At 34.3% G+C, this 24,049-nt stretch overlaps 1 protein-coding gene and 2 long non-coding RNA genes across 27 annotated transcripts in view; 1 reads left to right on the forward strand and 2 right to left on the reverse strand.

Annotated features, from left to right (window-relative positions):
* LOC123529752 (serine/threonine-protein kinase TBK1-like) overlaps positions 1–24,049 on the forward strand; it is a 264,731-nt gene that overhangs the window by 100,523 nt on the left and 140,159 nt on the right. For all 14 annotated transcript variants that reach the window (XM_053522231.1, XM_053522227.1, XM_053522233.1 and 11 more), the window contains one exon: positions 12,737–12,809. The gene's annotated coding sequence lies outside the window, so the exon portion shown is untranslated. The remainder of the gene's footprint in view (positions 1–12,736; positions 12,810–24,049) is intronic.
* Positions 1–24,049, reverse strand: part of LOC128548003 (uncharacterized) — a 217,683-nt gene that overhangs the window by 97,671 nt on the left and 95,963 nt on the right. Inside the window, exon 1 of one of the 11 annotated variants that reach the window (XR_008366866.1) lies at positions 3,353–3,470. The exons of the other annotated variants lie outside the window; for them this stretch is intronic. This is a non-coding gene — a long non-coding RNA (uncharacterized LOC128548003). Of the gene's footprint in view, positions 1–3,352; positions 3,471–24,049 lie in introns of those variants that run through there. 11 annotated transcript variants of the gene reach the window in all.
* Positions 6,615–9,676, reverse strand: LOC123545484 (uncharacterized). 2 transcript variants are annotated; one of them, XR_008366867.1, is made up of 5 exons: positions 9,386–9,676; positions 8,633–8,745; positions 7,895–8,069; positions 7,476–7,573; positions 6,615–7,023 (listed from the first exon to the last, which is right to left on the reverse strand). It is a non-coding gene; the product is annotated as an uncharacterized LOC123545484 (long non-coding RNA). The 2 variants fall into 2 exon arrangements; XR_006685364.2 differs by having other exon boundaries at positions 8,633–9,676.

Raw genomic sequence — 24,049 nt, forward strand, 5'->3', positions numbered from 1 at the left:
CCATGTGACCCCCGGGGCGGGGCCATATTAGACCCCAGGGAAATAATTTGAATCTTCTTGGTAGAGGACCACTAGATGATGCTTCATACCAAATATCAAAGCCCTAGGCTCTGTGGTTTTGGACAAGAAGATTTTTAAAGTTTTTCCCTATATAAATCTATGTAAATTATAGAAATAAACAAAGGGCCATAACTTACTCAAAAATTGTTGAACCAGTCTGATTTTCAGGGGGACACAACTAGGGTACCAATACATCATTCTGACAAAGTTTGGTCAAAATCCCCCTGGTAGTTTCTGAGGAGATGCGATAACGAGAAATTGTTAACGGAAGGACGGACGGACGGACGGACGGAAGGACGCCGGACCACGGACGCAGAGTGATTTGAATAGCCCACCATCTGATGATGGTGGGCTAAAAAATAAATATCCAGACCCGAGTTTTGAAGAAAATAAATAGTCTCGCCTCGATTCTAGAAATCATATTCTAGAACCCTTCGTTCACATTAACTATTCCAATATATTCAATATCCTACAGGTTCCTAATCTCAAAGCCATATGCAGTTTGAAAGAAAATATTATACTCCGGCTTAGATTCAAAGATGCCTTACACTTTTCCACAACAACCGCTTTATTCGAAGTGACTTTTACATTCGTTTCTATATCCAACATATTCAAAATCAAGTTTCAATTTGAAAGAAATATCATTATTATATGGGTTCAGTTTCAGCAAGGATATTCTAGAAACATCAATTAACATATTACCCCTAAGTTTCTAAGTAAATGTATAATCGAATCAAGACAACACCCCCGCCCCAAACCAATCGATTGTCTATGTCTCTAACTATGTTCTACTTTTACTGAATGATTTTTTTCATCTTGATAGAAAATACATGTGCAATTTTGATAAACCACATACTACTGTACCTTTTTACGTTTTCTAGTCATTGCGCGTCTTTATAAATAGGTTGTTTATTGTCCGAAATCACATGTATCGAATGCTCCAGATAAACAAATTGTTATCGATTACAAACTACGTTTTGTCATATCATTGTGCAGGTGCGGATTCACGATTCTAGATTTATACAAACGAACAAATATGGGGCAAGATAAATAATATAGATTCATAACATACTAAAAATTACAAGTTAGATCCTTATGTACTGACTTTTTTTCTGCATAGCAATATTCAAGAAGAAAGTAAATTTTACTGTTATCATAACTATTTATAAATATTCCTCTACACTGAGAAAGAAATACGGTCCAAAACCGTTATCTCGACTACGGTTATTTCGGTAATTCTCGAGTAGATTTTCCCGGACCCGATTTATAAATCAACTACGGATATCTCGATTTAGATATTTCGATTTATTCGACTAAATTTTCAATCCCCGGCTTTGAAATTTACTCTATTTTGACATCGGTTGTCTCGAGAGGACATTATTCCTCTGCCAAACGCAGGTGTGAAAAGCTGCACGTGGTTGTATTCGCTCCATTGTCGTCTGCTTACGACCCGAAGCCAATGTGTCATTAATTGTTTGCGCAAGCTGTGTGCAGCTCTAACTGAGTAATTTATATTGAATATTCGAAATTGAGTGAATTTAATTGCAATTATAAACAGAAAATGAAGATTCTGTGAAATTTACATCGTATTTAGGTTTAAACCTAAGAGTGAATTCCACATCATGTGCATGGCGAGATGGTGGAAAGAGGTATTAGAAACTAGGAAGTAGGTTGAAAAGTATTATTATTTCAACAAGTAATGACCAATTAATATGTAAAACATAATGTTTATGTACAAATATACATAAACGTCTTTTTATGAACACATAACTGCATTACCATGTACCAACCAAAGTTGACCTAACTTCGGTTATCGCGATATTTCGATATGTTGACTTTTTTTCCCTTGGTCCCAACGAAGTTTGACTGTATACAGTAAAAACATGGCATCTCCATATATGGTGACATATATTGATTTTGACATATATGTCAGTCGGTCTGTCCTTTCGTCATGAAACTACGGGTGGGATTTCAACAAAACATAGTAGGGATGCTCAATATCACGGCTAGTTGCATATCGTTTGCATTTTCGGACTGAAATGCATTTTGGTGAAGTTATTGCCACTTAAAGGTCCGTTTTGCTAATCTTTTTACATTATTAGTTATTTCTTTTTTTCAAATTATTTTATCATTAAAGGGAGGTAATATCACTACAAAAAATAGAATTACCATTGGTTAGTCATTTCTGTATGAGTTTTGCATCTAATTATAAATATATATATAAGAATAAACAGTCAAGAAACTGTAGGAATATCTCTGTAAGATGAAAGAAACATTTTTTATGTAAATAATCTAGTATAACTCCTTTATTTCGTTTTTGAGAGTCTAATTAAAGGACCTTTTTCTGTTTAGTCTAATGCCTTTTTTTAAAGAAAATTTGTTCTATTTGCAAGCCCCTCTTTTCAGGCGGAACGTTGGTTCCGTAATTCCATTTAAAGTAATATTTTTTATGTATTTGACAGCTTACTTAATACCATAGTACAAAAGTCGTCTTGTGTGTATGATGTGCTTTTTAATTTTTGTTGAGTAGATATTGCTGCAAGCAATGTCTTATACAATTTTGGTGATTTCCCTTTCTATTTTCCAAAACAAACTTTATCAAAAGATGTCTTTGTTACATGGCTGGGTATTGCATATCAATTCCTCTTTCTATTAAATGAAGCTGTATTGGTAGATATGTGCCTTTACTAAAATCCATTTCTAGATTACTTTGACCGAAACTATATATGCACTGCCAACAATAATGTCCCATTACTCAAATAAGGCTTTGAATTTATGTTAAAAACAAATGCAACAGCAGTCCGAATAGATATGCATAATATATCTTCAGAAAAGCGCTACTTTTAATAATGTACATGAACGTTTGCAGTTAGATCCATAAAGGGAGGGAACCAAAACAATAAACTAAAATAAACTTTCTACTATATTCATCAATATTCAAACATTTGACAAATTTAAGAGAATGTAACAACATATTAGTAGTTTTTTTGTACTCATGGTGGAAAATGTGACAGCCACATTCATATAATGAGCTTTTAATATTACGAAGGTACATATATTGTAGTAGATTACGTCCTGACTGAATTGGAACTAAGAAAATATGGTTACCATTACGTGTGGTTATCTACTTTTGAAGCAACTCATCCATAATATCCGTTTCACCCTTTCAGTGCCCTTAAATTATTAACGTTATCCAAACGCAAAATTACAGTTGTTTATTCTATCATATTATATCATATATAAAATACATTTGTGTGAAAGACAGATGGCTTTAAATAAAAAGTTTACTTACACGATGCATAAAACCAAAGAAATGTTATTTACTTAAATTACAGCAATATGACATGAGGCGTTTAAATTCCGGTAATATCTAAGTATCAGTATATACTACTTACTAAATACGACTGCTAATTTCTTAATGCTTTATCAGTATGGCTGCACGTTCGGTGCTGCCCACTGAAAAAAAAAGTGGTTTCCCAATATATTGAGTTGTTGTCGTTTATAAACATTTGACCTAAATAACTTGTAATAGATTTAACACGGCAGTTGCAATCTACCAGCCATATATTCATGGTTGACTCTGCGAACCTCTACTTTGTAAGTATGACAATTTGATATATTTTACTATTTATTTCGTTTCTTTCAATTTTCGACATTTAATTCCTTACTGAAATGTATATCTATAACTCATAAAATTGACCATATTGAATTGTTACGTCCAAAATGTATACTTTCAGTAATTAAATGTGTGATATAACAGCTTAGCGTGGTACAACAGACTGTTTTCGGCAGAAAATAGGTGTTTGGCCGTGGAAACAACCGTTGAAGATTCCGTAATGCAAAATGTGAAGATATCAGTCCTACTTGAAAGACATTTGATGCTTGTGCAGCTAGAAGATGGAGCATGAGATGTATTTACATTTATGGATTTTATTATTATAAACAAAAAGTGCTTATTAGCTATCTGCATAATGTAACATATTACAAGGATTGCAAGTGAGAGCCAGCTACTCCAAAAATCCATTAGCAGATCCTTTAGAAAGAAACAAACCTGCTGCTAGTGTTGTGTTGTGGTGGTGCAGAAAGATGTTGCAACCGTTCCATTTGAAACCAACAAGACTTACATTTTTTGTTTAAAAAAGCGATCAGTATTCATAGCAGGGATACTGTCTGTGAACTTAGTACGGTGAATTTTCATCTACGGTATTAATTTGGCCCACAAGCTGAAGTTCTTAGCTAATTGTAAACGTACTTCAAGAGCCAAATTGCCAGTGATAAAAATGAATGACATTGAGAAAAATAGTGCATAAAATTGTTCAGTATATTTACAGCAATATTTTATTTGGTGCTTTAAATCAATTCGAGATTATAGATATATGTAAAAGAGACCAACCCCAACGTTTGAAGACTGTTTAGAAACGTTTAAAAAAATTCTAGGATTATGTAGTGAAAGGTACTGAATAGATTCACAATCGCAAAGGAAACATTTGTAACAAAAATCATGCGTCTGTGCTGTCACTAGCGATTTAAAGTGGTCCATTTACCATGACATTGTTCAACATTTTCTTGACTGAAAGATTTGTTGATACGACTTTTTCTTAGTAGTGGAAAATCCTATTGAGATGTGTAACGCAACAAAGTGCTTACTCAGAATAGTAAAAGCAGTTAAGCTGAACTGGTTAAATATGATTACTGTATCCTGAAATAACCTCGTCCTCTACGCTTTTTTGTATTCATCGGATATCATAGAATTCGGAGATAAACAATGAGTTTTTGTTCATTTTGAACAGAAGAAGTTCAGTCAGTAAGAACTGTGTGCCTAAATTAACCGGTATAAACTCTGAAGTGTCTCTGACACCGTTCCAAGGAGGTGTCAAACTTTGTTCCTTAACTTGTTATTCCTGTTGCCTGTTTTACATTGTCTATGTATTTATGTTTACAAATACATTTTATGGGGTTTCGGTTTGATGGACTGTGTTCCATAAGCGTTGCTTTTTATATTTGATCTTTCTCCTTTTATTACAATATGACGATAATAATTTTGTAGAAGATACAATGTACTTAGTAAATGATAAATCAGATGCTACAATGAATAAACCAAATATATTTATCTTTATTTGTACTATCGACCTTCTCTTGTACATGTTTTCACTCAATGTTCATTGGTAAATGAGTTCCGCTTAAGTCGGTGCTAGGGGCCGTGAGGTGTGCTGCCCTTTCCACAACGTCTCATGAACAGACTCAAACAAACCTAGCCTGCTATTATTTTGTTTGTTTGCATTCTATGCTTCCAAAGGATCTTCTTACAGATTTAATTCTACAAATGACTTGATTACAATTATATGTTATCTTCTTATATGTTTTACTTCTGCTATTCAGTTTGATATTCAGAAAGTAATTGTGACAAGCCATGACAAAATGGTCCCAAATGACATTTTTATGGAAACTGAGTTTTTCACATATTCTGAACTGTAAACGTGTCCTCAACAAAATTTCAAAATTTTAGACCTGCATGTTTTAAAATAACAAAATTACAGCATTTTTTGTACAATAACTCCCCATCGCAAACTTGCACTTTTTGTTTAATAATAATGACAAATACTAAAATCATGTACTTTTATCATATATTTTAATTTCATATTTTGCCATCAATATCAAAAGTATTTAACATGATTAGCACAGTTGATAATGCCTTCTTGCTATAAATATGCTATTTTATATTAAAAAAAAAATGTCACAATTTATGTTTCCATAGCAACAAAATACAAGAATTGCTTTAAATGTCAATTTAACAGACATTTTAGCCTACATTTGATACAAAAAAATGTATATTTATAAAATATATATTAGTTCTCTAGAAGAACTAGAATTTGTGATTTTTCTGATTTATATGCATCTCAAAAATATCTAAAAGCAATTCCATAAATATCTAATATTTGTAATGTGTCATTCAACTTCAAATGTACTTAAGATACATTGCTCAATGACAGTGTAAATTGAAAATTAAAAGTATCAGTGATGATTATATAACATTAAATTGTTTACATAATTATAATTAAAAGTCATATTACTCTGGTATGAAAGCAGATAAACTTAATACTCAAGTTCTGTTTCCATGGCAACAACATTTTTATAAAATAAAGAATTCATTTTAACATCTATTTCCTTTATTTTTCATATAAATTTTCAAGTAAAAGTATCATTTCAAAATATTCTTCCTGGAGGGTAGCCTTTTTCAACATATATAGTTGCATAAAATATATCTTCACTAAAATATCTAATATTTAGGTAATTACTTCAAATGTAGAAAATCATCAACAAATATATTTAACTTTGCTTAATGTATAAATCAACTGTGTATGTAGAGCTCCATTCATAATTTTATGTCATGCAGTACTAAGTAGATTGTTGAAAAATCTTCCAGTGTCTTAGAGGAATTTCACATTTATACTGTGTTCAGCCTTACATACATACAGTGTGTCTATATTTAACCAATGCATAGAACTGTTGACTCCATAAACTTGTTAATTCAATGTTTACATAACTATATGTAGCATTTGTTCATATTCATATATATGGAATTTGGGTCTAGTACACCTTTAAAAAATCAAAAACACTTTCAAATTAATTAAAATTTCAGAAAATACCAAATAAGCTAAGCTCTTTCTCTGTATAACTTTAAATGTTAAACACTTTTTTCCATTCATTCTTCGTTTTAAATGACTGAATTCTCAATTTAAATGGCTTTGGCACTGCTAGTTTTGAGCATACATTGCTGTTGCTGCAAAGGGGCGCTATTTCATTATACTGGTACCACTGTCGACTGGCATCCAGCTCAGGAATGGTTATACAGTTGGAGAATTTGCCTGTCATGCCAATCCTCTGCCTAAAATATTAATCTCTGTCTCTGTGTTGAAGTTATAATCCTTCAAGAATACTATACTAGGTCATGCAGAAGACATTCTGTAATGATAAATGTATCAAATATTTAAGACAAGAACACTAATAACCCTTTTTTCAATCCTGAACAACAGCTGTCCATAAGACATTAAATTACATTTTATTATAGTAATGACAACCTCTTTTCATAAAAAATTTCAACTATCGCACATATTTTACATCAAGTATGGGCCATGATTTTGATTTCGTTTTAACAGAACAGAACAGAACATAGTTTATTCAACAAATAGTTATTTAACCTGGTTAAGAAAAAAACAGTTACTGTATTACAATTATGTTTTTTCTGTTGAACTGGCTTGCAGTGAGCTAGACACTCTTTAACAACATAAAAAGAAACAGAAGATGTGGCATCTTAATATAAGTGGCCTATTTACAGACATGAACTCTGCAGCAAGTTTTATCAATACTTGATTATTACAAAAAAACTGCTTAAAAAGGTGACAAGCCAAATATACCTAAACATGTTCAGGACTGAATTCTGCAAGCCCAGTCCCCATCAGGTTGTACTCTAAGTCAATCAGGTAGACCCATCATAACACGCCACATTCCAGAACTGAAATAAGGGTATATTTAAACAATGAATTCTTAGAATATAACATAGCATCACTTTATTACAACAATTAAATGCTAGCTACACAGTTGAATTTTTTAATACAGTCTGTTATGTAAGTATGCAATATTCAAATTGTAAATCAATGTTTATCAGTGGAGATATGGTGTTTCATTTAAATAAAAGTATGCACATTATATATATAAACTGGAAACCAGTGACTCTCCAAAAACTGAAGTGTATGATCACACTGTGAAATTAAATATTTCAACATCAAGTTCTGTGTGCTTAATAAATATTTCTTTATTTATTGGGAATTCTTACCTTATTAGAACACTTCTTATTTTGTCTGGAGTATAATTGTCCATATATATGTAATGAAACCTTCTTTTATCCATAGCCATAATGCTTGAAGTGATGGTGGACCATAAATACCACACTTCTCCTCTTCCAACAGCAGTACTGTTCTTTTCATACACTAGGTAGAAAATCTGAGAGCCTTAAAAACAAGAACAGTTTATGAGAAATGTATTAAACAAGAACAGTTTATGAGAAATATATTAAAGTCCTCATCAAACTGGAGTGAATCAACACTGACCAAAACAGTCCATCAATTCTTATAGATAATGCTAGACAACAACTTGCATTTATCAAAATTTAATTGAATTCCAATTCTAAGTGCTTATTATACAGCATCTTTATTATAAAGCAATGCAGTATTTTCAATCCCATTTCAGGGATTTACAAAAAGTTCAGTGAAAAAAAAAACAAGCAAAGAAATTAATAGTAAAATCAAGTCTTAACAAAACACAACTTCCTTTGGATAATTTAACTTAACCAAACTTCTGTTATTAAGGTGTCACTGTAAATTCAAATGTAAAATGTGCACTGTAGGCTTGCAGCTTTTATTTATAGAGTCATGGTTGTTTTGAAGACTGTGGAATTTAATTTAGTGATACTGCAGTATATGGAATTTCATAGTTAAAATTGATATTGAAAAAAAAATGCATTTGAGAACACTGATACTGATATGAATGTAAACACTAACTTTAAATATTATACCTGCATGAGAACTGACAGCAACTCCACTTGCTGAGCATAGTATGTGTATAGTACTTGTTCAGCATAGTCAAAACTGCAGTGAACATTTATATCTCATATTGCTGGAGGTTGTCCTGAAAAATATAAAGCAAGATTTTTTTCATTTATTTAGTAGCCTACCAGTATGCTGTCTGCCAGTACTGACAGTAGTGAGAATGTAAAAAGGAGTTTTTATGGTGAATTGCATGTAGAATTTTTTAGAATTTTTCAGGAGGTCTATTTTAGTTGCTATTACAACAAAAAGTGACAATTTAAAACACCACTGTCCCTGTGTTATTGTACTTTTCTTTTCCAATTGTCATAGATTCTATTGTATGTGCATAATGACCATGTAATTATTCACCAGTTCACATCTGTGACAGTTAAAAAAATGTAGAATCTACAATATTCCTGTTTATTTACAATTTCTTGATAGCCAAAAATGTATACGGTAGCGGATAGCCAAAAGGAATGTCCGAAAATTTCGTACAGAATGTACTTACTATAGTAGATGCCTGCCTGTCTTGGCTACAAGTATATTCTGCCATCATGAAAATTTACAAATATACAGAAAAACTATTAAAAGTACTTGACAGCAGACAGTCAAATCGAAATGCCAACACGGCCATTTTTCGCTGCCAAGTTGTATCTTCGATACATCAACAAAAGAAGCGGTCTGTTCATTCTTTTTTTACTTAAGTTACGAATAAATTTATGATGAAAATAAACACTTACCATAACAACCAATAAATCCGCCATGCACTTTAAATATGCGCGTATATTCTGAGCAATAACTGCATGTTTTCTCTGACCCAGTTTCACACATGTATACACCGTTAATGGCGTGTAGATTTCAAAGGGAAACAATTCGCTAATTCACTCATTTGTGTTCACTTAGTACTAGAATCTAGTGCGATAACTAAATGTTGAAACGTTTAAACTTAAAAATCTTCGTCCGATATTATTGATTATAACACTAATGGCTATTGCTTTAAAAACAAATTAATGAAAACAATTATCTAATTAAGTGACGTCAACTTCAACGTCATTTTACCGATATCGAGGCTTGTGTCATTTGGGATAAAAATGTCATGGCGGGACACAATTTATGATCTTGTGCTTATGTAACAGGAACTCACTGTACCCGCCAGCGATCTTCAATCCTTCAGGGAGAGGAAGAAAGTGAAAATCAATGTGTTAACATGCTGTTGCTTCGTCGTTCCTTTATTTCATTATTATCTTCTTTAGAAAAGACATGTTGTTTTAAAGCATGTATTATTTATGTCAAGCTGGTCATAGTCCGGCTTCTTTCATTGTTCAACACTAAAACTGATATGTAACTGCTTCAAGTTTAAAAGGGAATCTAATGCTAGTAGTATGTTGCTTAGACAATTGTAAAACACAAGCTATCACAGTAAGTTGATTGCATGAAGAAATGTATGAAACAAAATAAGCTGGTGATTTAATATTTCGCGTATCAGTGTATGTTTTATTTTATATGTATTTAAGATTGTACGTTGTTTTTCCATTTTTTTTTAATTTCTTCATAAATCATTGTGTGTCGTGGCGAGGTTGAAGGCTATCAAAGTCATTATACTCATTTTACAAATGTTTAAGTGGCTGTCGCAATTAAAAGTTGTTGCAAGGACGTTCATATATAATTTGTCCATTTCTGCCCATGCTTTATCAGATGTTAACAATGGAATATTTGACGTGCATATCAATATGGATTGAAATTTTACATGGAAGAATAATACTTCATTTTATTTGCAGTATGGAGAAAAACTGCATAGGACAGTAGGAAACATAACATTTACTCCAAAACATATTTACATACTTTTATTGGTAGTTTTGGAGCTATCCATTATCATAAACAAAATTGTTTTCTTTTATACTAAATAGGTACCTTAAATAAAATCTATAGGAAGGTTCTCTGAAAGCATTGAACGCAGCCAGGTAAAATAATAGTCTGTTCACGAGAGGTAATGAAATGTGCAACACCCTTTACGCCCCTTGCACCGGCGTAAGCTGAATTCTACTATAGTAACTTGAAAGAACTCCATGATCTCAAAGGACCAAGAAATATAACAAACACTGAAACATGCCAAATGTCAATAAATACATTAATTTAAAAATACGAAAACGCACCAGAACTGTAGAAATAATATAGATCTATATTATTGATACAATTATGCATTTAGCCATATACATGGGGCCATAGGAGATGCTAACTTTTGTACTCCAAAACTGAAAAAAAATGTAAAAGAAATTAAAGGGTTTGCGAATGCACGGTGATTATTCAAAAACATCTGGAAAATGCTCACATACTTCAAAACTAGATAAATGTTCGTTATAATGAGGAGAAGAGAACGTTTAGTCGATAAAAAAAAACAGTTTTCTTTGACAAACATCCATTTTGCAACGTCATGTATCGAAATCCAGCCGAATTGTGTTCCTTTTCCTATATTGTAAGAAGGTTGATCAATACTTTTGTGAAGATTAAGCGTTACGCCAATGACATCGAATCATAAAAGTGACGTCATTAGAATTTTTGGCAGGCATGTTGTTTTGGTAATCGCCTGAAAATAAGCGTTAATTGATAGAGTTCAGTGATAAAAATGTCAATTGCTATGCTGCATAATGCATATAAGGATGTAACATTTTCCACCAAGCGTTATGAACGATAAGAAAGTATGTGTTTCAAAATTAACAGATAGAAGAGGAACTTATAAACTATAACCAAGGATTGTTTCGGACCTTACTTGTCTCAAGCTATAGTCTCAGACCAATGTCTGATATAAGGTAAATATATGTACAAAACAAAATGACTGCTTCAAACTGAAAACAAATATCTGTTTCAAACCAAATTATATTGTCTTAAGGTAAAAGCCGGTTCCAAATAAATGCATCAGCCAAGGGTTTTTTTTGGGTTATTTTTTTTTTAAAAAATTTGTGGGGAGGGGGGGGTGAAGGTAATATGCTATTCTCAAATCTTCACAAGCATTGCCTATTATGTGACTGAGTCAGTATCCCTTACGAAGACAACATCTTGAAAATTAGAAATCCGTTTTGCAAGGATCTTCGCATGACAGTTTAAACTCCTATTTCATCAATATATCAGGTATATTTGAGGTGTAGAAAATTCATTTAATGGCAAGATATCACAGCTGTACTAATTAATTTTGTTTTGAGAAGATGATATCATTATGACGTTGGGTCGGGTTTTAAGCGATTGTGAAATAGCCCTATAAATGAAAAATAAATTAGTTTTATATTCTTATTTTTTTTATTCAATGGATCACACTCAATATGTTCTTATATATCATACCAAAACAATTCAGCAAAATAGGATACCGTATATAGAATGAATTTATAAGTAATAAAAGCACTGTATAGCTAGTTCAACAGCAAAGTGTTTGTATAGTGTCATTTAAATCGCAGAATTGTAGCTACCAACATCTTTATTTTTAACCATCTATCCATGATGTGCTTACAGTGTTCAATTTCCCATACATATAGTAATTACTGTGATGATATATTTTCCTGAGATATGTTTCTGTACGATAGGATATTATTTTCATAATAATTGATGTCAGTCACCTGTGATATTTCTATTTAGAATTATTCTGTGATATATTAATAATGTTTGTAATATGTGTTAAATTTAAATAGTGCCTCTCTATGTCATGCCACCAGTGCCAAAGGACCACAATGGAAACAAGCGCTGGCGCTTTTTTGTGTTATCCTTGGTATTGGATGCATATCATGGTTTAATTTTGTATTATTTAATATTTATTTATTTATCCATTTTTATTTATTTATTTATTTATTTATTTAATATTTCAATATGTTAGAATTTTAACATTATAAGAATGTTTGTAAACCATTATATGTTTTCCTTTGCCGAAATAAATCAATCAATCAAAAAAGATTAACAATGATTACATAAGATCCTTTGTGTCGGCTGCCAGCCTATATATATCACGCGATACAAGTAATGCGTGTAATGATAAAATGTTCTAATTTGATAAATAAATATACTCCGTTCTATAAATTAATAAGTAAGCTAAGTACTGATTCTTTCAGAAAAAAAAACATACAATGGAGGCCTTGTTGAATGAAGATGGAAGATACCTTTAGGAAATCAGCTAGACAAAAGGTAAGTTAATTTACTTCCTCCTTGACTAATCACATGATTGGGGGCTAATACAGAAGAATGAGGTGATCTAATAGAGGGCAATTGCGAAAATATATTATGTTCCTTAACAATTATATGACATGACCACTATAAATATTTTTATACAATCAATAAAACAATACCATTTGCCTGAGAAAAAGCCTTCTAAGCGTTTTCATTCTTAACATGCCTGTATTTACTGAAATGTTATCGAGATCCATATAAAATGTCCATACTAACAGCATATCATGAGATAATAAATAACTACAGTCGTTTTCGTACTTGTAACGAATGTGTGGATATATATATATATATATATATATATATATATATATATATATATATATATATATATATATATATATATATATATATATATATATATATATATACTAATAAGAGCATGTATCTATGCTACAACACGAAATATTATTGCAAAAAAGTAGCATGAAATAGATATAAAATTGTACATGTAATGACAATATGTCCGAAACTGATATTAAATTGTGATATCAATCGTATAATAATTCAGTTCACGACAAAAAAAAAAACAACTTCAGATGTAATTCAAGGTTAGTTCTTTTTAAAAATTGTGAAATCGAAAAAAAAGGATGAATCTTTAAATGTATTGTTTAGTGCAAATGATCATTTTCCATGTTTTGTACTAATATCAAATATTCTTAAGCTATTACTATTAAACCGGCTATTCTTATACCTGAGCCAAAAGTAAGACATTATTTTACGTAATTTTTCAAGAACCTAACTGATTTTTGTATGATTGGAAAAATATTTAAGATGATATAAAGAAAACATATCAAGTCATCATCCGTGGGGTCTCACCATCGGTCAAAATAATAATAATAGTATCAAACCATTAGAATACCATATAAAATAATTAACACATAAAAACATCAGTACACAGTCATTCGAAACATTAGAATTATAAGAGACTTTTGTTATACTACACTATGTCTTTCATTCACAAGTACATATAATTACAGTGATAAAACCAAGATGTTGTTGCTAATCGTAATAAAAACAAGAGGGCCATAATGGCCCTATATCGCTCACCTGTCATCATTGCACTTAAGGACAAGAAGGTCAAAAAATCATAATCAAGATCAATCAAAAGAATCATGAGAAAATATAGTTGAAATTTTCTTAAAGGTACAGATATGTCAAAATACACCTATAAATTGGAGGTACCATCCATGTTGTACCACAGGAAAGTGGTCTCGGTTTTTCAATAATAATAATAAAAAAGTTACTAAATAAGTATAGTAACATAAAAGGGAAGTAATTAAAAATAAATAAATAAGGATCTGCCAAATAAAAACAAGAGCACTGCCATGCAACGCAAATGCAGAGCAATATACACACAAAACAAAGTCATATGACTTTGATCCCTAAGTGTGACCTTGACCTTGAAGTGAGCCATCCGAAACATGCGTTCTGCACATCGTTTCGATGAGGTGAACATTTGTGTCATGTTTCTTTGACATCCTTCAAGGGGTTCAAGAGTCACAGAGTGGAAGGGAAATTGCTAACCAACAGACAGACGGACACGGAGGCGATAACATAATACGTCTCTTAGGGCGTATAAAAAGGAATCGAGATCTTATGTTGATACAAGTTGTGTGCAAGTTTGGTTAAAATCAATTCATAAATGAAGCTGCTATTGTGCAGACAAAGTCAAAATAGCTAATTTTGGCCCTTTCAGGGGCCATAACTCTGGAACCCATTATGGGATCTGGCCAGTTCAAGAAAGGAACCAAGATCTTATGGTGACACAAGTTTTTGTGCAAGTTTGATTAAATTCAATTCATAAATGAAGCTGCTATTGTGCAGACAATATCAAAATAGCTAATTCTGGCCCTATCAGGGGCCATAACTCTGGAACCCATAATGGAATCTGGCCAGTTCAAGAAAGGAATCAAGATCTTGTGGTGATACAATTTGTGTGCAAGTTTGGTAAAAATCAAATTATAAATGAAGTTTCTATTGCGCAGACAAGGTCAAAATAGCTAATGTTGGCCCTTTCAAGAAAGGAATCAAGATCTTGTGGTGATACAATTTGTGTGCAAGTTTGGTAAAAATCAAATCATAAATAAAGCTGCTATTGTGCAGACAAGGTCAAAATAGCTAATTTTCAAAGGGCCATAACTCTGGAACCCATAAGGGGATCTGGCCAGTTCAAGAAAGGAACCAAGATCTTCGTGCAGACAAGAAATTGTGGACGGACGACGGACGGACGGACGACGGACGAAGGGAGATCACAAAAGCTCACCCTGTCACTACGTGACAGGTGAGCTAAAAACTAATAAAAGTACGACCTAAAATTACATTGAAGCATAAAACTGTTCATAAGACAGCACACTCGGCCTTTCTCAGTGCTTGACTCTGAACCAGAGCATTGCCATTAAAAGGGGCTTACCTCCCTCAAACATATAATCAGAGCTGGAGATTGTTTATCCTGGTGTAGACTTTGACAGTAAATAACTATTTCAAGTCTCACGTCAAAAGCCATTGATAATAACAGAACTATTAGACTCAATTAAAAACATTAACCAATACATTCCATGTTAAAAGGGGCATACCTCTGACAAAATTCAATCAGAGTTATGGAAAAGATTTCTCCTAATGTAGACTTTGATAGTAAATAACTATTTAAGTTTCAATTCAAAAGCTATGATAGTAACAGAGAATTCTCTCTACTATATAATAATTTATAATGCGAACTTGTATCCTAGCGGATCTCACGTATGGGAAAGTAAACTGTTCTGAATATAATTATATCCCTTAATGCAAACTATCTCTATATATTCAATGTATCCTCGAGATCCAGTTAACTTTCAGAGAGAGAGAAAATATAGCTTCTCTGGTCCCAATCAGTTAAAAAGACTAAAATGTCACTACTGATTTGTGAGACATGAAAACAGAGATTTGAGTATATATATGCAAATATTGAACCAGTACGAATGTGTAGTACAATTCGGGCTCGTATATAAAGCAGCATTGAAACTAATCCTATTGGGTTAGTGGACTTGCTGTGGCATGTGCGAGTTCGTTTGTACTGCTAGGCGCTTTGCCGTAATTGGTCTGGTATATTGTGATGGTGATTTAGTTCGTATAAATTCTCTCTACTATATAAATATATATAAACACGAGCATAACCCTGTGGTAGTTAAAATCAGAGTTATGGGGATTGTTTTACCTGGTGTAGATTTTGATAGTAAATAACTATTTAACTACTTTAATTTTCAGAAGCTTTGATGGTAACAGACATATTTGACTTTATCAAATACACTAACCAGAAAATTCTAAGTTTAAAAGACACTGAACTTTGTCAAAGTTCAAATCAGAGTTATGGGGATTGTCCATCTGGCGTAGACTTTGTTAGTAAACAACCACTTGAAGTTTCAAGTCAACAACCTCGATAGTAACAGACATTTGACTTTACCGAAGACTTTAACCAACGGCAAGGTCGAACTAAACAGGAAATTGAATTGCTGATACCTAATTTAAAATGCATTGAAGATAAGAATCTTACAGCTGAATTACATTTTTTTTTCTTTAGAAAGATCTAAGACAACCAAATGTCACCTTAGTAAGATCATAAAAGACTGGATTAGCAGCAACCTCTTGTAATATACAGGTTAAAATACCAAGTAGTATGGACATTATTTACATATATAAAACATTCTTCTTTTTAAAATGTTATAACAGGTTTTGGCACTTAATCTAATTAACCTGGAATCACTGAGGAATAGTTTCAACTTATCTGAAAATGTTAAAAAATCTGGTTCGACTTCTGTTGCTTTTTGCGTTAACTGCAAACGTATATCATCATACAAACTACATTTTAATAGTACATGGCTTTCTGTTTCTATGTTATTACAAAACGGACATTTAAGCTGTTCAACTGCAAGGTTCTCATACCTCCCCGTCTCTATCCGTAATGGGGCTACGCCGCAACGGAACTTACTTAAAGCTGACCTGTGACTGGGGGGAAGAATTAGCTTACATTACAATAGTGTTCTAAAGCAAATTCTGTTTTAAATGTACAGTATGTTCTTAACTTATTTAGACCTCTACCGTTAGAACTATCTGGCTTATTTATTCCCGTTTTCCATTCTGTTACACAATTTTCCATCAATTTAATAACAACACTGTTTATAATTGTATGTTTTGATACAGGGTCTTTTATATCAGCAAAATTTGCTAAAACTAAATTACACAATTGTTTCGTAACAATGAAATACCAATTTTTACAAGATCTATTTGACTTTTCATAAGCCCACAATGCTATTCTTTTGTTTAGAGAAGAAGAAGTATTACATAGACGAGCCCAAACATTACTGATACCTTTCCACTGCGAAACTGGAGGTGGCTTCCAGGCCATTTCCCCATCAACTGATTATTACCACATGAAAATAACTTACCAGTACATTGTACAGACGGAGGACGAACGAAAGTGCATGATATTGCTTTTGCAAGAGTTAATGCTCATATGTATGGTGGCTGATTTCTGCCATTTCGTGTTGGCGGGGCGAAAACACGACAACACGAAAACTCGACAAAAACTTAATTTGTCGAGTTTTCGTGTTTTCGTAGTGTCGTGTCGGCGGGGCGAAAACACAAAACACGACAAATTTTACGCAAAAACATGACGTTTAAAGGGTGCAGACATGACAGATTTATCTGTCGAGTTTTCGTGTTGGCATGTATAAATATGTCATGTCGGCGCCCTTTATTTGTCGTATTTTCATGTTGGCAGGGCAAAAACACGACAACACGAAACCTCGACAAATTATGTATTTGTCGTGTTTTCATGTTGTCGTGTTTTCGCCCCACCGACACGAAAACACGACAAATATATTATTTGTCGAGTTTTCGTGTTATACTGTTTTCGCCCCGCCAACACGAAAACTCGACAAATTATGTATTTGTTGTGTTTTCGTGTCGGCGTGTTTTGGCCCCGCCGACACGACAACACAAAAATACAACAAATACATTATTTGTCGAGTTTTTGTGTTGTTGTGTTTTCGCCCCGCCAACACGAAAACTCGACAAATTATGTATTTGTCATGTTTTCATGTTTACGTGTTGTCGGGTCAGTGTGTTTTCGCCCCACTGACACAACAACACGAAAATACAACAAATACATTATTTGTCGAGTTTTCGTGTTGTCGTGTTTTCACCCCGCCATCATGAAAACACGACAACACGAAAACACAACAAATTCTTTTCAGACATCAAAAGTGTATGTATAACTGGCCCGGTTCCAGAAATATTTCATTGGGGTGCCGCAACAGTTAAAGAATGAAGGCGGCATCGGCGAGCCGAGTGGGGTTAGGTACGGAATGGGGTAACCCCTCATGTTAGGTGGGTCAGGGCGTTTCTGCCTTTAAATGTATAAAATGGTGGCCTCTGCTGCATTTTAATTTGAGCCCAAAGTTTGAGGTACGGGGGTTGGGTATTTCGTGTGAATAAGTTAATCTTCATTGAGGCCCACGCATATACGTAATTATTTTTCTATTTGTACAGGTTCGGGTCCTGGGCCGGGGTGCCATCCCCACACCCCAGCCCTCAACCCCAACCCCCAAAGTGACCTGTACTCGTTATAGTTGCACCCAACCCAACTATTTTGGCAAAGGAATAATATTTTTCACAATTTAGACCCAAAACTGCAACAGAGGCCATCATTTCATTCCTATATTTCAAAAATGTCCGTGAGGATACCCTCTGACCCCCTAAATAGGAGGGCATGACCCCCTAACGTATCTCAAATTTTGGGGGAAAATGCAGCAGGGACCACCATTTCATACCTATATTTCAAAAATGACAAGGGAAAGACCCTGTGATTCCACTGTCAGGAGGGGGTTAGCCCCCCTACCTCAAAATTTGCAGCAGAGGCCACCATTTTATATATATTATATATATTGTATTATTTGCCCTGATGAGTATAAACGAAACCGGTAGGCAAATATAATGTAACTCATGTAATGTTGTTTATTTTTTCTTTATATAAATATATATATATATAAAACATTTAAAGGCAGACGCGCCCTGACCCACCTAACATGAGGGGTTACCCTCTTCCGTTCCTAACTCTACTCGGTGCCGCCCTCTTACAAAAAAACAACTGCTAAAATTAGCAATGAAATAGCAGTTGTTTTTAATAAATGCCTTGTTTGCAAGTGTTTTTTTTTTCAAAAGTGAACATTTAATTAGCATTTTTTTAAAAGCTGGAAAAAACTTGTTACAAAAAACTACTGTCCACCAGTTTTTTGTAGCAGTTTTCTCCATTTATAATAAATGGTGACCTTCAAAGCATTTTTTAGCAGTTTATAGCAGTTAATTTCTTGAACCAGTTTTTCTGGCTGAAGTTGTGATTAATAAAAAGCAGTTTTTTTTACCAGTTTTTATTTAAATGCTTACATCATAAGAGAATACACTTGAATTTCATGATTTGTGAATAAAATAGCTGCACCAGTTTGGGCGGCAAAATGATTTGTATAGTTTGAAGTTCTAGACCATGTGGAGCACAGAAGATCTATGTGAACAGCATGGTATCAGCTACAGTAAATGCCTTTTAATTGTCTATAATATACACAAGGCATATCAAAAGTAAAATATGATTTTTTATGCCCCCGAAGGGAGGCATATAGTTTTTGAACCGTCTGTCTGTCTGTCGGTCTGTCAGTCTGTCGGTCTGTCCGCAATTTTCGTGTCCGGTCCATATCTTTGTCATCGATGGATGGATTTTCAAATAACTTGGCATGAATGTGTACCACAGTAAGACGACGTGCAGTGCGCAAGACCCAGGTCCGTAGCTCAAAGGTCAAGGTCACACTTAGACGTTAAAGGATAGTGCATTGATGGGCGTGTCCGGTCCATATCTTTGTCATCGATGGATGGATTTTCAAATAACTTGGCATGAATGTGTACCACAGTAAGACGACGTGCAGTGCGCAAGACCCAGGTCCGTAGCTCAAAGGTCAAGTCACGCTTAGACGTTAAAGGATAGTGCATTGATGGGCGTGTCCGGTCCATATCTTTGTCATCGATGGATGGATTTTCAAATAACTTGGCATGAACGTGTACCACAGTAAGACGACGTGCAGTGCGCAAGACCCAGGTCCGTAGCTCAAAGGTCAAGGTCACACTTAGACGTTAAAGGATAGTGCATTGATGGGCGTGTCCGGTCCATATCTTTGTCATCGATGGATGGATTTTCAAATAACTTGGCATCAATGTGTACCACAGTAAGACGACGTGTCATGCGCAAGACCCAGGTTCGTAGCTCAAAGGTCAAGGTCACACTTAGACGTTAAAGGATAGTGCATTGATGGGCGTGTCCGGTCCATATCTTTGTCATCGATGGATGGATTTTCAAATAACCTGGCATGAATGTGTACCACAGTAAGACGACGTGTCACACGCAAGACCCAGGTCCGTAGCTCAAAGGTCAAGGTCACACTTAGACGTTAAAGATCATTTTTCATGATAGTGCATTGATGGGCATGTCCGGTCCATATCTTTGTCATTCATGCATGGATTTTAAAATAACTATGCATGGATGTGTGACACAGTAAGACGATGTGTCGCGAGCAAGACCCAGCTCCGTAGGTCAAAGGTCCTAAACTCTAACATCGGCCATAACTATTCATTCAAAGTGCCATCGGGGGCATGTGTCATCCTACGGAGACAGCTCTTGTTTTTGAGTCGGCTAAAGGCTGAAAGCCTTTTGACGAGTCCTTGCTATCCAACGATTCTCTAAATGGACCAAATAACACAGTGAAGGGATGTAGTTCCATTAGATTTCTCAAACTTCAAACAGTTCACTGCATGAATGAAGTTAAGTTGTGTCAATTCCCTTTGCTATGACCAATATACGATGTAATCTGTCATATTTATGACTTGTAATTGTGCAATTCTCGAATGTAACTCATTAAGCATAAATGTGCATTTTAAGAATTGCGCAGGCTTACAAAGCTTGGGTAACATCCAGCGAAAGACAAAAAATAGTTCCACAGGGCTCCAGATAAGATGCGTATTAGCGTAAATTACGTATAGAAATAATGCAAATACGCATGTCTAATAATTTCTAAGCTATAAAAACGTATATAAAATTACAGAAACGCACACAATGCTTTTTTTAAGAACAAAATCTGAATCGTCTGGATGCGTTAGGTAACATAGCCGATCAGCCTTAATTCTCCCACATTGAACGTAAACACGCATCGTATGATTTCTATAAACTTTGCATGGGTTGAATTTTGCAGTCAGTAAACGGATAAATTATCGGAAGAAGAAGCTCTTACTGGTTTGTTTAGTTACTACTGATATTAAAAATGATTTTAATTCTTATTTTTCGAGAAATAAACAAATCGGCGAAACATTAAATTGTATTTTCTTGTAGTTTTTGAAATCGAAAGTAGATCGTCTATGTTTGGCTGCTTTCACGAAACGAAACAACTTTTTTATGAAAAGATTTAAATAAGAGGTAATTTAACCGTAAACTTCAATGTCAGATACTGCCAATTGCTGCTCAATGTCTTCGTATCATCACAATTTGTAAAATATATTGTTCAAACTGGAGAAAAGTGTAATCGTATCCGGATATAATATTTTGGGTAAATATCGAGCTGTGTTATGAAATTTTAAGAAAAGAACTAAAAACAAACTGAAACTGGTAGACTATACTGTCAGTACATCAATCATTAGCCGACTCAGGCCATTCAGGCCTTTGATTTGATTGATTTGATTCATGTAATTCTAAACATATGCAGACATATTTTTGTCATCAGTTTTCATGACTTTGAATTCTTGTACAAGTAAATGTATAGAGGTGCCCAGCTAATTCACTAGCTTAAATTGAATCATCTGGCACTAAGTGCCAGGATTAGCTATTGTGATTGTTCATTGTATGTCCGCCTTTTCATCTATCAACTATATCTTTTCTTAAAATAACATCTTCTGAAATTACAAGTTGATGAAAACTATTTGCAGACAGCTCGATCGCAGCTCATTCCCCGCAGACTTTTCGCAGCTCATTCACCGCAGACAGTACACAGCTTATTCACTGCAGAATGTTTGCAGCTCATTCGCCGCAGACTTTTCGCAGATCATTCACCGCAGACAGTACACAGCTCATTCACTGCAGAATGTTTGCAGCTCATTCGCCGCAGATTGTTCGCAGCTCATTCACGGCAGAATGTTCGCAGCTCATTCACCGCAGACTGTTCGCAGCTCATTCACCATAGAAAACAAAGACAAATCAAACAGGGAATGCCACGTACCAAAAACGCAGCCTCCCCAAAACGAAACCCACAGCACGCAGACGTGCACACCACAAACACACACACACACGCGCGCGCACACACAAAGCCAACATGAGGACAAAACGAACAAACAAAGGAACACAGTAGGGCACCGCCTTGGAAGTCAGGGGCAAAAACACCACTGGGGAGCTTAAACCGGTTTATGGTGCGCACCCAACCTCACTCTTACCCCCACCATGTTCCAAAGACACGGGACAGTGTAAATAAAAGTAATCCCCTCCAGGTGAATCTCTAACACACGTAATGGAAACAAAAAGGCATGGCATGTAAAACACAAAAATGCTCGTGTATAAATATATAAAAAGCAAACCTTAAGAACCAAAAACATAAGTACACATTGCCTTTTCAGAAGACAGAGCAACAGGAGAAACACCCTTAAGGGCCCGACGAAACAGGCCTGAAGATAGATATCAAAACTGTTCAGTCCTGGTAGGATTTAAAAACTGCTTATCATAGAGTCCTCCCCCTCTTCCGTCCTGATAGACCTGATGTGCACGTGAAAAATGAATGAAAAGTTAATGGTCTCAACTTCATTCACTTTCAGTTATTTACCTACCATTCTCTGCATCCATTCGCCATGGACCATTTTTTTTATTCTGTAAGGGGATATAATAGTTGCCTTCCCTATCATAGACTTATTTAAGAAATAATTCATAGAAAAAGTGTTTTAACACTACGTACTTATGCACGATGGGTGGTTATACGTTGGGCGTAATAATTTCACGAGAGCGCAGCCTGAGTGAAATTATTTGTATGAAGTTTTATCGCCGGAGTGTATAAACAGTGTTTAAACACGGTCTTGCTATAAATTATTTGTTTTTAATATGCCCTTAATCTAAAGCACTAGGCCCTTTCCTGGTCGCAACAAAAACATTGACGTCACCGCATGTACAATGTAACGTGACATCATTCTAGCGTTACTGTGTTTTAACAGAGAAAAGCATATTAGAATTGTAATATCAGTATGTGCAGTACTTATTCTTGACTAACTTTTGAATGGAAAATGCATGCATTTTCTCAATGAATTAAAGATTGAATAACAAAGTTATTGTTTAATATTTTCAAAGAGAAGTATAAAAACTAGGAATTGGTCCAGCCGGAACTCTAGATAACAGAGAAGTGGCACCCAAGCTGTTTGCAACACTTAGAGACGAACTATGTCTAGTAGCCATCTACAAGGAATATAAACATGAAAGACCAACCGATATGCTTGTCAATAATAGCAGATTTTATCTACAATCAATTAATACACCCAAAACGGAAGTTTGGTATTCTCATCAGCCTGTTGGAAAAAATAAACTTGGACAAATAAGGAAAAATTGGCTGAAAAGGGAAAACTTGAAGGCCGAATAGTGAATCACTCAACAAGAAAAACATTTGCCCAAACTCTTGTTCAGGAAAGTCGACCACCAACAGAAATTGCCCATCTAGGTGGTTGGAAAAGCCTGCAAACAATAAATGCTTATTCAGCCCCAACTTTAGACTAGCAAGCACAGGCTTCTGATATCATATCTGAAGTAATGAGACCATCTTCAAGCACTGCTGTTGTTCCACATTCAGACAAGATTCAATACATTGAGCATGAGCAGACATCTGTGTTGGCAGACATAACTCCAGTAATGAACACAAGTAATACAAGTTATACGCTTGATGCAAGCTGAAGTGTGTCATCCAATATCTCAAAACAACACTCAAATCCTTTTGCAGTGTTATGTGGTGCCATTATATAACTGAGGGTACTTTTAACATTAACATTGTGTCAGGCCCGAAAAGGAAGTTTTCAGATATTGAGAGCTCACAGGAATCACAATAAACAGTCTGTTAAAATGGTTAAAATATGTTGAAATATGCTGTGTATTTTCCAAGTTCTTAATG

Source organism: Mercenaria mercenaria, chromosome 13, assembly GCF_021730395.1.
Source record: "Mercenaria mercenaria strain notata chromosome 13, MADL_Memer_1, whole genome shotgun sequence".
Classification (NCBI taxonomy): domain Eukaryota; kingdom Metazoa; phylum Mollusca; class Bivalvia; order Venerida; family Veneridae; genus Mercenaria; species Mercenaria mercenaria.